Source organism: Mustelus asterias, chromosome 4 (assembly GCF_964213995.1).
Source record: "Mustelus asterias chromosome 4, sMusAst1.hap1.1, whole genome shotgun sequence".
In the NCBI taxonomy this organism is placed as follows: domain Eukaryota; kingdom Metazoa; phylum Chordata; class Chondrichthyes; order Carcharhiniformes; family Triakidae; genus Mustelus; species Mustelus asterias.
In genome coordinates, this window is record NC_135804.1 from 141,952,572 (window position 1) to 141,965,844 (window position 13,273).

Genomic DNA, 13,273 nt, shown 5'->3' on the forward strand with positions numbered 1-13,273 from the left:
ACTGCGGGCAGCAATGGCGACTTTATCTGCCGAAAAGCGCAGCACTTGGAAAAAAACCCTTCAAGGATTGGGTGCCATGATGTATCACTGGCTGGCCAGCCTCTGATTCACTTGCCCCACCAGCAACTTGGACAACTGGGCATCAGGGCACCATTATTAAAGGCCCTTCCAGTGCAGAGAGAGCAAACCATTTCACCCCGGAGGCCACCACCCCCCCAACCCCCAGCAACCCCCTGGCACTGCCTGGGACCTGCCACCAGCATTGTTCCCTGGCACTGCCCCCAGCCTGGGCATTACCTGGGCACTATCGGGCAGTGCCAAGGGCAGTGTGTGGGTCAGTGCCCAGGAAAAGTGCCAAGTGCCAGGGTCAGCGTTGGGGGCAGAATGAGGGGGCAGTGCCAATGGGGTGTGGGGGGATCCCAGGGTGGACCCCTTAGCTCTCTCTCCATTGGGGCGGCCTTTTATAGTGGCACCCCGATCTTGGGCTGTCGGCGTTGCTGGTGGGGTGGGCGGCCAGCAACACGTCATAGGACCTGACACTTGAACTTATTTTCCTCAAAATCCTGGACTACATGGTGGAGAAAACCGCCATTACTATCGGTGGCTTCAACGCAATTTTCCTGCCCGCCATCGGCCTTTGCTGATTCCCAGGACAATCTCACCCTTTGAGTCTGAAATTGTTAATTCTCTGAGAAACTCTCTGGGGGATGTGGAACTTTGAGATAGTTGACTGCTGGCTCTGGCAGGAAGCCTTTGGCAAGAAGGTTACCCTCGTTCTCTGGCAACTGAGTCTCGGGATGGACCAATTTTAGGCTGCTTCCCTGTTGCTGCTGCCTGCAGAGCTTTTCCGTTCTCCTTGCTGCCAAGTGTGTAGGTGTCTGAGGGAGCTGGCAGCAACACATTCCTGCAGTGTTTTTGAGCAATAGTAGCTTGTGTGAGTGCAACTCTTCCATGCCACAGGCACTGGGCTCTAGTTCTGACTGGTTACTGACCAGTAGAATGGTTGACCAGATGGCTGAAAGCGGCTGAGATCTGGGAGGTACTCTAGGATGTTCATCTGAGTCCTGGCGCCGGTAACTTGAAGGAGAGAACAGTCTAATTCAGAGCCCTGGCTTTGAATGCAGCATCTGTGAGTCCATGGAGAATGCATTGTCTTGTCTTTAGGTTACCAGATTAGAAGCATGACTTAAGCATGACTTCCGGACTGGTTGGGGAGAGTGAAGGGGGGGGGGGTAGTTGGGGACTCAGTGAACCTTCAACTATCCACTGGCTGTGAAACTTGCAGCACCGTGCATGACTCCATCTGGCCTGTGGGCTTTGGGCTGAATTCTCCCAACCAGCCCGAGGCAGGTTTGGTGAAGGGCAGACGGGGTGAATCTGGTGGGAGCCAAGAATTCAGAAACCCGCCGGTGTAAAGTTCCGTGGCGATTCTCCCAATGGCAGGTTAATGGCGGGTCAGCCTTCCCGCTGGCAGGTGATGTGAGTGCCATTTACATTCATTTGCATTTCATGAATGCTCATTAAAACAGTTGTCTGCCAGCATCCTGTCAGGCCGCTCACTCCAGCGTCACACCAGCAGGACATTATGTCAGCGTCAAACCTGACTGCGAACATGTGGTGGGCACAAGACAGTCCTCGGTTCACCAGAGGCTTTAAGGTGAGTACAACAAAGCTTTCCTGCCAAAGTGCTGCACTGCTCCTGATGTGTTGTATACCCCACTGTGCTCGGGCAGGCCAACTCCTGCCCTCCACCTCCATGCCAAGCTGGTCTTCATGGACAGCACTGTGCCACTGCACACCTGAACCCTCATGTGTCACTAACTTGGTGCAATACAGCACCAGGGGTTGGGAAGCACAGCCGTCTCCTTCCCCTTGGGGTGCCCCACTCCAGTGTCTAGCTGGGTAGCATTGCGCCACTGGACTAATGCAGCCACCACAGCGAGGGTCCAAAGTTTGACCAGAGGCGAAATGTGAGGTGAGGGCAGGGGGTGGAAAGGGGTGTGGCCTACCAGTGACATGGGGAGCAATGTGGAAAGAGGGCTGCGTAAGGAGCAGGGTAGGGTGCGGGCGCACGCTGGCAGGCAGAGGGGGCAGGGAAGTGGGTAAAGAAGACGAACAACGAAAGGCAGAGGGAAGAATGAATGGATGATCTGGACTCTGACAAGGCTGCATGGAGAGCTCCTAAATAAAGGGGTTAAAGGGATGCCGCATCGTTTACTGGAATGCAATGCATGAAACTCCAGATGTGATGGGTACGCGTCCAAGTGGGGCATGGCTGCCTCACAGGTGATGGACTCAGGAGGAGGGTGATTGAATGGAGGAACACGCTTCCTCTGGACGCTGCGAGCCTTTCCCCTCTGGGTTGCTGACATCCTGCACAGTCTGGTGAAGACAGGTGGGCTGGAGGGAGTGAGATGAGTGTGCTGGACTGGAGCTTTAAATATGGCACCGGGACCTTCGAACCCAGCAGCTCAGGGCGGGTGAACCAATCAGCTGCTGGAGAGCAGGAGGCGACTCGCTTGTGCGTGATGAATGAGCTTCGAAGTGCAGGATCTGGCGCAGGATCTCGCTAGTCTGTGCGGTGGGACTAACGTCGCTGGAGTCACCCATCACCGCACTTGGTCTCAAAATGGGAGAATTCCACATCTGGTTTTCTTTCATCCAAATCTGGCAGTAAATAACCCCTCCCCCCTGCAAGCCTCAACCACAGCCTGGGCGATAATGCATCACTGCGCTGGACTTTGGGTAATAATGAATCACTGCACTGGACCCTGGGTAATAATGCATCACTGCATTGGACCCTGGGTAATAATGCATCACTGCATTGTACCCTGGGGAATAATGCATCACTGTTGTGCAACTTGGGCAATAATCCATCTCTGCGCTGGACCCTGGGTAATAATGCATCAATGCATTGGACCCTGTGTAATAATCCATCACGGCGTTAGACCCTCCATAATAAACCATTAAAGCACTGGACCCCGGGTAAAAATGCATCTCTGCGCTGGACCCTGGGTAATAATCCATCACTGCGCTGGACCCTGGGTAATAATCCATCTCTGCGCTGGACCCTGGGTAATAATCCATCACTGCACTGGACCCTGGGTAATAATCCATCACTGCACTGGACCCTGGGTAATAATCCATCACTGCACTGGACCCTGGGTAATAATGCATCACTGCACTGGACCCTGGGTAATAATGCATCACTGTGCTGGACCCTGGGTAATAATGCATCACTGCACTGGACCCTGGGTAATAATCCATCACTGCACTGGACCCTGGGTAATAATGCATCACTGCACTGGACCCTGGGTAATAATGCATCACTGCACTGGACAAATTTGCTTGTGTGGTTAACATCCTTAAATGTATCGGATGGGTAGGACAGTGAGGGATGTGTTTCACAATCACTGCGGTTGCCTGAAACTTGGCTGATGGATTTCAGGGGTGGAGAGGAAGATGTTCATCTTTGTATTTCACCTCACTCAGGAGATGGTGTGGCAAGCTGCTGGGGGGTGGGACGGGTCAAGATGTACAGACGCTTGATGGATCAGCTGGTCTCTGCCTGTCTGTTTTTAGTTGATGTTAGTATGTTTGTACTTAAATGATAGTTGCCTCTGGAAACCTGATGTTAAAGTAAAAAGTAAAGTTAATTTATTAATGTCACAAGTAGGCTGACATTCACACTGTAATGAGGTTGCTGTGAAAATACCTTAGTTACCACAATCAGTTCGGGTACACTGAGGGAGAATTTACCATGGCCAATGCACTTAACCAGCACGTCTTTCAGACTGTGGGAGGAAACCGGAGCACTCAGAGGAAACCCACGCAGACACGGGGAGAATGTACAAACTCCACACAGACCCAAGCCGGGAATCGAACCTATGTCTCTGGCACTGTGAGGCAGCAGTGCTAACCACTGTGCTACCGTGCCGCCCCAGTGATAACTTCTATGCCGCCGTGTCGTCCCAGAAAGCCAGCAGATGGGCTCATGCTGAAACCTGGTATTGGACCAGGGACCTTTGGATCTTCAATCTAACACTCTCCCAACTGAGCTATTTCAGAGCAACAGAGCAACGTATATTACAATCAGGTATGTAATAAAACTAAATCTTACTTATGCAAATAGTGTTGTGATCAACAACCAATGGATATGACTTCAAACATTGACACAACTCTTTGTCTAAAGGCATGTTCTTTGCAATGCTTATCTACTAATGAACACACAAACAATGTTCCTGTTCCTCGTGGTTGTTTAGGAAGATAATAAAAGATGCTATGTCAAATGTGAATACACATGGAAACATTTATGGCTGCAATCTGTTGCCTCAGGGTTCAATTGCAAATTTGTTGCCTGATCTAGAATTTAATAGGTGCTTGAACATCTGGCTTCATCTGCAGATGGGCTGATGGGAAATTCCAGAATTAAGTGATCTTTCAAACTAAAAGCCAATTTGCTAATAGAATACCTTTCGATTTATGTAATGAAGTGGAAAGCACACAGACATTGAAAACATCAGTGAACAATTCCAATGATTAACCAGTACGCATCGCCATTAGGTTCGGTGCAACCTGCAGACACTGAGCAGTCACAAAGTCTTGAAGGTGTTAAGTTCTTTGCTGTACTTTTGTAAGTAATATTGGCCGCATCAAATTTATAACTTTGGCTGGGCTTCTCCCCATTTGATTGATGCTACGATAAACACGGCCATAAGCAAAGTTGGTGTCTGGCATTGCTCCACTGTGGCTCCTGAACCTGGGATAAAGCTACTCTTCAGGATGAAATTGGATCACAGCAGATGATATTAAAATGAAAGCATTTAGTCAAAGACATTGGCCCAGATCCTCTGATCTCTCGATGGTTGGAGACCAGATGCACCCTGGAAGATGCCTGCCATCAATCCCCTGGGAATTGCGCGGGAAGTTTGAATTTCCAATGGACAATTCTCCTGTTCCCTGAGATCCTCCAAAAAAAGTCTCCAACGCCAGGTTGGAGTTGGAGACTCCAGACAATTCCACCTTCCTTACCTGGGTAATTACAGGTGAGGGAAGTTACCATACCAAGTACAACGAACTGATGCTAAACCAAGCTGCTTCTTTCCACTGGAGCAAGTCCCAAACCCACTCTTGGACAAAGTCAAGGGTGAAATTGAGAAGATGAAGCAGGAAGGGGTTGTCTCACCGGTTACCATGCCAACAAAATGGTGTTCAGGAATGTTTGTGGTCCCAAAGCCAGGTGGCTCCATAAGAACGTACGTGGATTTAACTGAATCAAACAATTCAGTGGAACATGAGATCCACCCGATGGCCTCAGTGGACGAGAGCCTTGCCAAACTAATCAAGAGTACTTTATTTCCCAAATTGGATGTGAACAGTGGAATTTGACAGTTGCCTCTGGACATAGAATCCAGATTGCTGACCACATTTATAATGCTACTCATTTCTCACTGTTTCAATAAATTGCCCTTTGGCGTAAAGTACATTCCAGACATTTTCCAGAGAAAAACAGCTCAAACTTTAGAAGGCATGGAAGGAGAAATATGAACGGTTGAATGGCTTGGGCTTCTACTTGCTGGAGTTTGGAGGAATGAGGGGGGGATCTGATTGAGGTATATAAACTGCTAAAGAGGTTTGATAAGGTGAACGCTGAACAGATGTTCCTCCTTGTGGGACAGTCTAGAACAAGAGGTCGTAGATTTAGGGTGGAATTTACTCCTACCACCTGCCACGGTTCAAAACTGAGATGAGGGGAAACTCCTTCTCTCAGAGGGTTGTGAATCAGTGGAACTCACCACCCCAGAGTGCGATGGAGGAAGAATGAATCAACAGATTGAAGAAAGGGATAGATATGTTTCTGATGAAAAGTGGGATAAAGGGTTATGAGGAGCAGACAGGAAAGTGGAGTTGAGACTGGGATAAGATCAGCCATGATCGTGTTAAATGGCAGAGTGGGCTTGAAGGGATGAATTGCCTGCTCCCAATCTTAATTCCTATGTTCCTAATCCATGTCTCTACGAGACAAGAGCATAATCCAAGAATCAGAGCAGCCATGAGAGTCCTACAGGAGGCAAGTTATAAATACGTTACCTTTTGAGGAAAGATTGGACAGGCTGTGTCTGTATCAATTTGAGTTAAGTAGATTACGAGGTGATCTTATGAAAGTATTTAAGATCCTGAGGGGTCTTGAACAGGCGAATGCTGAAAGGATGTTTCTCTATGTGGGAGGGATTAGCACTCGTGGACACAGTTTAAAAATAAGGGGTCCCTCTTTTAAGACGGAGGTGAGAAGGAGGTTTTTCTCTCGGAGGGTCATGTATTTTTGGAACTTTGAGTTGATTTATTATTGTCACATGTATTAGTATACAGTGAAAAGTATTGTTTCTTGCGCGCTATACAGACAAAGCATACTGTTCATAGAGAAGGAAACGAGAGAGTGCAGAATGTAATATTACAGTCATAGCTTGGATGTAGAGAAAGGTCAACTTAACATCTTCCCCAGAGCATGGTGGAGGCAGCATCAATGAATATTTTTAAGGCAGTGATAGGTAGATTCTTGACTAACAAGGGAGTCAAAGGGTATCGAATGTCGGCGCAATGTGGAGTCGAGGCCACAATCAGATTAGGGTGTTTAGGGGCTGGTGGTTAGGGGCAGGTGGTTAGGGGTGGGTGTTTCGGGGCGGGTGTTTAGGGGCTGGTGTTTAGGGGCGGGTGTTTAGGGGCGGGTGGTTAGGGGCGGGTGTTTAGGGGCGGGTGTTTAGGGGTGGGGGTTTCGGGGTGGGTGTTTAGGGGTGGGTGTTTAGGGGTGGGTGTTTAGGGGCGGGTGTTTAGGGGCTGGTGTTTAGGGGCGGGTGTTTCGGGGTGGGTGTTTAGGGGCGGGTGTTTAGGGGCGGGTGTTTAGGGGCGGGTGTTTAGGGGCGGGTGTTTAGGGGTGGGTGTTTAGGGGCGGGTGTTTAGGGGCGGGTGTTTAGGGGCGGGTGTTTAGGGGCGGGTGTTTAGGGGTGGGTGTTTAGGGGTGGATGTTTAGGGGTGAGTGTTTAGGGGCGGGTGTTTAGGGGTGGGTGTTTCGGGGCGGGTGTTTTGGAGCGGGTGTTTAGGGGCGCGTGTTTAGGGGCAGGTGTTTAGGGGTGTGTGTTTAGGGGTGGGTGTTTAGGGGCGGGTGTTTAGGTGTGGGTGTTTAGGAGCGGGTGTTTAGGGGCGGGTGTTTAGGAGCGGGTGTTTAGGGGTGGGTGTTTAGGGGTGGGTGTTTAGGGGCGGGTGTTTAGGGGCTGGTGTTTCGGGGTGGGTGTTTAGGGGCGGGTGTATGGGGCGGGTGTTTAGGGGCGGGTGTTTAGGGGCGGGTGTTTAGGGGCGAGTGATTCGGGGCGGGTGTTTAGGAGCGGGTGTTTAGGGGCGCGTGTTTAGGGGCGGGTGTTTAGGGGCGGGTGTTTAGGGGTGGGTGTTTAGGGGCGGGTGTTTAGGGGCAGTTGTTTAGGGGCTGGTGTTTCGGGGTGGGTGTTTAGGGGCGGGTGTTTAGGGGCGGATGTTTAGGGGCGGGTGTTTAGGGGCGGGTCTTCGGGTCTGGGGAAAGTTTCATGTCAAGTGCAGTGAGACAGCAATATAGACCAGTCTACCATGCCTCTACTTCACAAACAAAAACAGAATGACGATACTGCATGATAGAAAAAAGGATTAGCAGAATTGTTCAGACTATGTTATGATTTTCAAAATTCAAACAGATCATAAACCACTAGTCACCCTTCTGAACATGAACAAAATTGCAAAATTAATGTGCAGAATCCAATGGTTCAGATTTGGATTAATGAGATATGACTCCATCACAGAGTATGTGCAAGGGAACTATCAAACAATGATAGACACAGTGTAACAAATACCATCAGAGAAACCTAAAATGAGGATTCACACGTTATCGAGGAGGTTGAAGCAAATCCTTAATCACTCAGTAAATACCAGCTACTGCAGAAAGGTTTTAGGAAACATAACAAACACGGCAACAAGATGAAGAATGTTTCCAAATCCAACAGTATTGCCTTGAAAGATGGCCAGACTATATCCCACCAATCCAATATTATGGCAGTACTTTTAATAATGCAAGCATCTCACAGTGAGGAAGAACAGAGAAGCAGCCAGGCTTCATATGCTCTATTTATGATTAGCCCATGCTGAATGTCAGAGAGAGAGAGTGTGGGTACGAGACCCAACAATTGGAAAATAATTCCACAACTAAGATTACACAGGGCAGGGACAGGCTCAGGTATCACGAGGGGCAACAACAGCACTTTAATATCCTTGGAGGGAAAGCCAGTAGAAACTTGTTTTTCCTACCTAGGTCTCGGGTACTACAAGGAGATTGTCATCGATTTCAGGAAGCATAAAGGAGGACATGCCCCTGTCTACATCAATGGGGACAAAGTAGAAAGGGTCGAGAGCTTCAAGTTTTTAGGTGTCCAGATCACCAACAACCTGTCCTGATCCCCCCATGCCGACACTATAGTTAAGAAAGCCCACCAACGCTTCTACTTTCTCAGAAGACTAAGGAAATTTGGCATGTTAGCTACGACTCTCACCAGCTTTTACAGATGCACCATAGAAAGCATTTTTTCTGGCTGTATCACAGCTTGGCATAGCTCCTGCTCTGCCCAAGACCGCAAGAAACTGCAAAAGGTCGTGAATGTAGCCCAATCCATCACGCAAACCAGCCTTCCATCCACTGACTCTGTCTACACTTCCCGCTGCCTCGGCAAAGCAGCCAGCATAATTAAGGACCTCATGCACCCCGGACATTCTCTCTTCCACCTTCTTCCGTCAGGAAAAAGATACAAAAGTCTGAGGTCACGTACCAACCAACTCAAGAACAGCTTCTTCCCTGCTGCTGTCAGACTTTTGAATGAACTTACCTTGCATTAAGTTGATCTTTCTCTACACCCTAGCTATGACTGTAACACTACATTCTGCACTCTCTCGTTTTCTTCTCTATGAACAGTGTGCTTTGTCTGTATAGCGCACAAGAAACAATACTTTTCACTGTATGTTAATACATGTGACAATAATAAATCAAATCAAGTCAAAAGGTTCTGATGAAAAAGAAGAAAGATTTACTACAAGTTCCACAGTCACCCAGGAGAAGAACATTTAACCTAAGGGGGATACATTGGCATAATGGTAATGTCATTGAACTAATAATCCAGAGACTCAGGCTAATGGTCTGGGAACAGAGATTCAAATCCACACAGTAGATGGTGGAATTTAAATTCAGTTAATTAATTTGGAGTATAAAACTAGACTCAGAAAGTAATGGTGAATGCCATCAATTGTTGTAAAAACCTTTTGGAGTTTGCACATTCTCCCCGTGTCCGTGTGGGGTTCCCTCTGGGTGCTCTGGTTTCCTCTCACATTCCAAAGCTGTGTGGGCTAGGTGGATTGGCTGTGCTAAATTGTCCCTCAGTGTCAGGGGGACTAGCTAGGGTAAATGCATGGGGGTATGGGGATAGGGTCTGGGTGGGATTGTGGTCGGTGCAGACTCAATGGGCTGAACTGTAGGATTCTATGGAACCTATGAAGAGGAGAGTGAGAGGCTGTATAAATTAATGCCCCTCCTCCCTGTAGCATGCCATACTCCCCTAAAAAGAGTGACAAACATGTGCCCAAACTGTACATTGGGTATTATTACATGCTCCCTCTGGCTTGTTTTCAAATTTATTTGTACATGGGTTGTGGGCATTGCTGGCTATTTATTGCCCATCCATTATTGCTCTTGAGAAGGTGGTGGTGAGCTGCCTTCTTGAACCGTTGCAGTCCGTGAGGTGTTGGTACATCCACAGTGTTGTTAGGGAGGTAGCTCCAAGATTTTGACCCCAGCGACAATAAAGTAATGGTGATATATTTCCAAGTCAAGATGGTGAGTGATTGGAGGGGAACTTCCAGGTGGTGGTATTTCCATGTATCTGCTGCTCTTGTCCTTCTAGATGGTAGAAGTTGCAGGTTTTGAAGATGCTGTCAAAAGAACCTTGGTCAGTTGCTGCAGTGCATCTTGTAAATATTTAAATTTTATTTATTATTGTCAAAAGTAGGCTTTCATTAATGCTGCGGTGAAGTTACTGTGAAAATCCCCTAGTGGCCACACTGCAGCGCCTGTTCGGGTACACTGAGGGAGAATTTAGCATGGCCAATGCATCTAACCAGCACGTCTTTTGGACTGTGGGAGGAAACCAGAACACCCGGAGGAAACCCACGCAGACACGGGGAGAATGTGCAGACTCCGCACAGACAGTGACCCAAGCCAAGAATCAAACCTGAGTCCCTGAAGCTGTGAGGCAGCAGTGCTAACCACTGTGCCACCGTGGTACACATTGCTGCCACTATGCGTCGGTGGTGAAGGGATTGAATGTTGAAGGAAGTGAATGGTTGTCATGCAGGCAGCCTGTTGGCAGGCCTGTCTGGAGCTAAGAATATTGCAGAAACGGCAGGAAAAAGCTCATAAGTGCTCGTTAATTGGCCATTTAAATGACTCAAGTAGACTCTGGTGCAAGAAGGTCAACCATAGACTTTCCCTATGGTCCAGGCTTTACTTACAGCGGAGGCGGGAAGGCATCAGGTATCAGTCCCAACACCAACATCCATGTTTTCAGAGCCTTCCTCCTCCTTCCTCGCCTCCTGTGGGGGCAGAGGATTCTGACCCTGCAGGGTGTTCTGGTCTGTTACCCATCCACCTTGCAGGCTTTGTTCACACCTGCACAGGTAGCGAGTCCCTCACACTTGGTGACAAAGTCAAGGGCCAAGACTGCTGCATCACTACATTCTGGATTCTTGCCTGACTGACTCGCACTCCCCTTTCATGAGCAGGACATCGAACCTTTGAGGCCAAAGTTCCAAATCTTGTTCTGTTTATTCATCTTTTTACTCCAAGAGTCTGATCACATTAATCATTTCATTATTCCAAAACTTGGTGTGTTTTGTTAAGACCCAGCCATGCAGGCAACATTTCCAATGACTTCTAGCAGCACCTTATAGGTGACTTGCCTGAGTTTCATTTAGAGAATGTGAAAGAATGAACTCTTTGTTTCTCAGACAGTTGGTAAGTGTAGATTCGAATGCCTATCTGCACATCAAATAGAGCAAGTAATAGAATGCCCGATAATGCAGCCAATGAGCTCAAGGAGGTAAAAGCAACACTTTGCATTTATCTATCACACCGTCAACGTGTGCTGAAGTTCTTTACAGTCAATGAAATATTAGTCACTGTGGTAATGGAGGAATCAAGGGGTGGTGCGGGGGCACAGTGGTCAGCACTGCTGCCTCACAGCACCAGGGACCTGGGTTTGAATCCTGGTTTGGGTCACTGTCTGTGCGGAGTCTGCACATTCTCCCCGTGTCTGCGTGGGTTTCCTCCGGGTGCTCCAGTTTCCTCCCACAGTCTGAAAGACGTGCTGGTTAGGTGCATTGGCCATGCTAAATTCTCCCTCAGTGTACCCGAACAGGCACCGGAGTGTGGCGACTGGGGGATTTTCACACTAACTTCATTGCAGTGTTAATGTAAGCCTACTTGTGACACTAATAAATAAATAAAAACTTCTAACTTTAAGACAGCCAGTTTGTACACAACAAGCAATGTGAACATGATCAGACCATCTATTTAAACAGTATAGCTGAGGGCTAATTGCTGAATGAGAGACCCGTAAGGAATGTGTTGCCCCTCTTCACAATATCACATCAGAGAATGGGCAGAATTTAACAAAAAAATTCCAAGTGCTGAATGAGCGTGAAAATGGGAGAGAATTTCACTCCCAGCTGCAAGTGTATGGCTCTTAGATTAAAAGAAGCCAGGATGTGATTCTCGCCAGGAGGGGTGGGGCAGAGGCTCTTACAAAGAACAAAGAACAATACAGCACAGGAACAGGCCCTTCGGCCCTCCAAGCCCGCGCCGCTCCCCGGTCCAGGATTGAATCCTGAATCCAGGATCCCCGCCCAATTTTCCAGCCTATCTACATACCAATATCCTATCCACCGAGCTGTCCCTCACAGCTACGATGCTTTGTTCATTACAACCTATTAACTTACCCCCACCCCCCCATTCCAGACCATGTGATCTCCAGGGAGAGGCGAAAACCCAGAGTGAAAAACCCCAGGGCCAATATGGGGAAAAAAAAAAAAATTACATAGAATCCATAGAATCCCTACAGTGCAGAAGGAGGCCATTGGGCCTATCGAGTCTGCACCAACCACCCAGGCCCTATTCCTGTAACCCCGCATATTTACCCTGCTAATCCCCTGCTATTCTCGCCAGTGAAGCACCGTGCAGGCGCCCTGACCTTCGAGTGCGCTGGGTGATATTCCGTCCACCCCTCCACCTCCCCGCCCCTCCCCACCCCAATCCCCTCCCCGACCCCCACTCCTCTCCCACAGACATCAGGGTCCACTGCCAATCACTCCTGAGCCTGCCTCCCGCCTTCAGACATCGCCGCATTGACTGACTGGTGGGACGACCGGTGGTAAGATTGTGGCCAATGCCTCTGACAGTATCCATTCCTTCATTACTGCAGTTGTGGCAATCTGGGTTTCTGCTCGAGTGGCACTGTGTGAAGCTGTTAAGTGAGAGGGGTCAGTTGGATTGGTCAATTTGTTAGGGTCATGTTCCTGTATTGTTGGAAAGGAGATGAAAGAGCAGCACAAATGTCACCTGATTGACACGTGTGTTACCAGCAGATTAGCTGCCACAGCAGTGCCAGTCTTCAACTTCTTCTCCTTCTGATAGTTGTCTCAGGTATCTTAAAGTTTATTCATTAGTGTCACAAGTAGGCTGACATTAACACTGCAATGAAGTTACTGTGAAAATCCCCAAGTCGCCACACTCCGGCTCAGTTTGGGTACAGCAAGGGAGAATTTAACATGGCCAATGCACGTAACTAGCTTGTCATTCAGACTGTGGGAGGAAACTGGAGCAGCCGGAGGAAACCCATGCAGACACGGGGAGAACATGCAGACTCCACACAGACAGTGACACAAGCCGGGAATTGAACCTGGGTCCCTGGCGCTGTGAGGCAGCAGTGCTAACCACTGTGCCACTGTGCCGTCACAGACTAATATCCATATTCTGCCAACCTGGCATGATCTGCTGAAATTGTTGTCCTGATAATGAAAAATTTTAAATGGAAATAATCTAAAGATGGGTCTTAAAGATGTGGAGTGATGGGGCCGTGACTGTTTACTTTGGCAGCCTTTCCCATTGTGGCATTGGCCTTGGAAAGACAGATTGTTGATACATTGTCTTGGAAAC

General features: G+C 48.5%; 1 protein-coding gene across 2 annotated transcripts in view; it reads right to left on the minus strand.

Annotated features, from left to right (window-relative positions):
* LOC144492405 (uncharacterized) overlaps window positions 1-13,273 on the minus strand; it is a 202,283-nt gene that overhangs the window by 19,186 nt on the left and 169,824 nt on the right. The window lies entirely within an intron of this gene.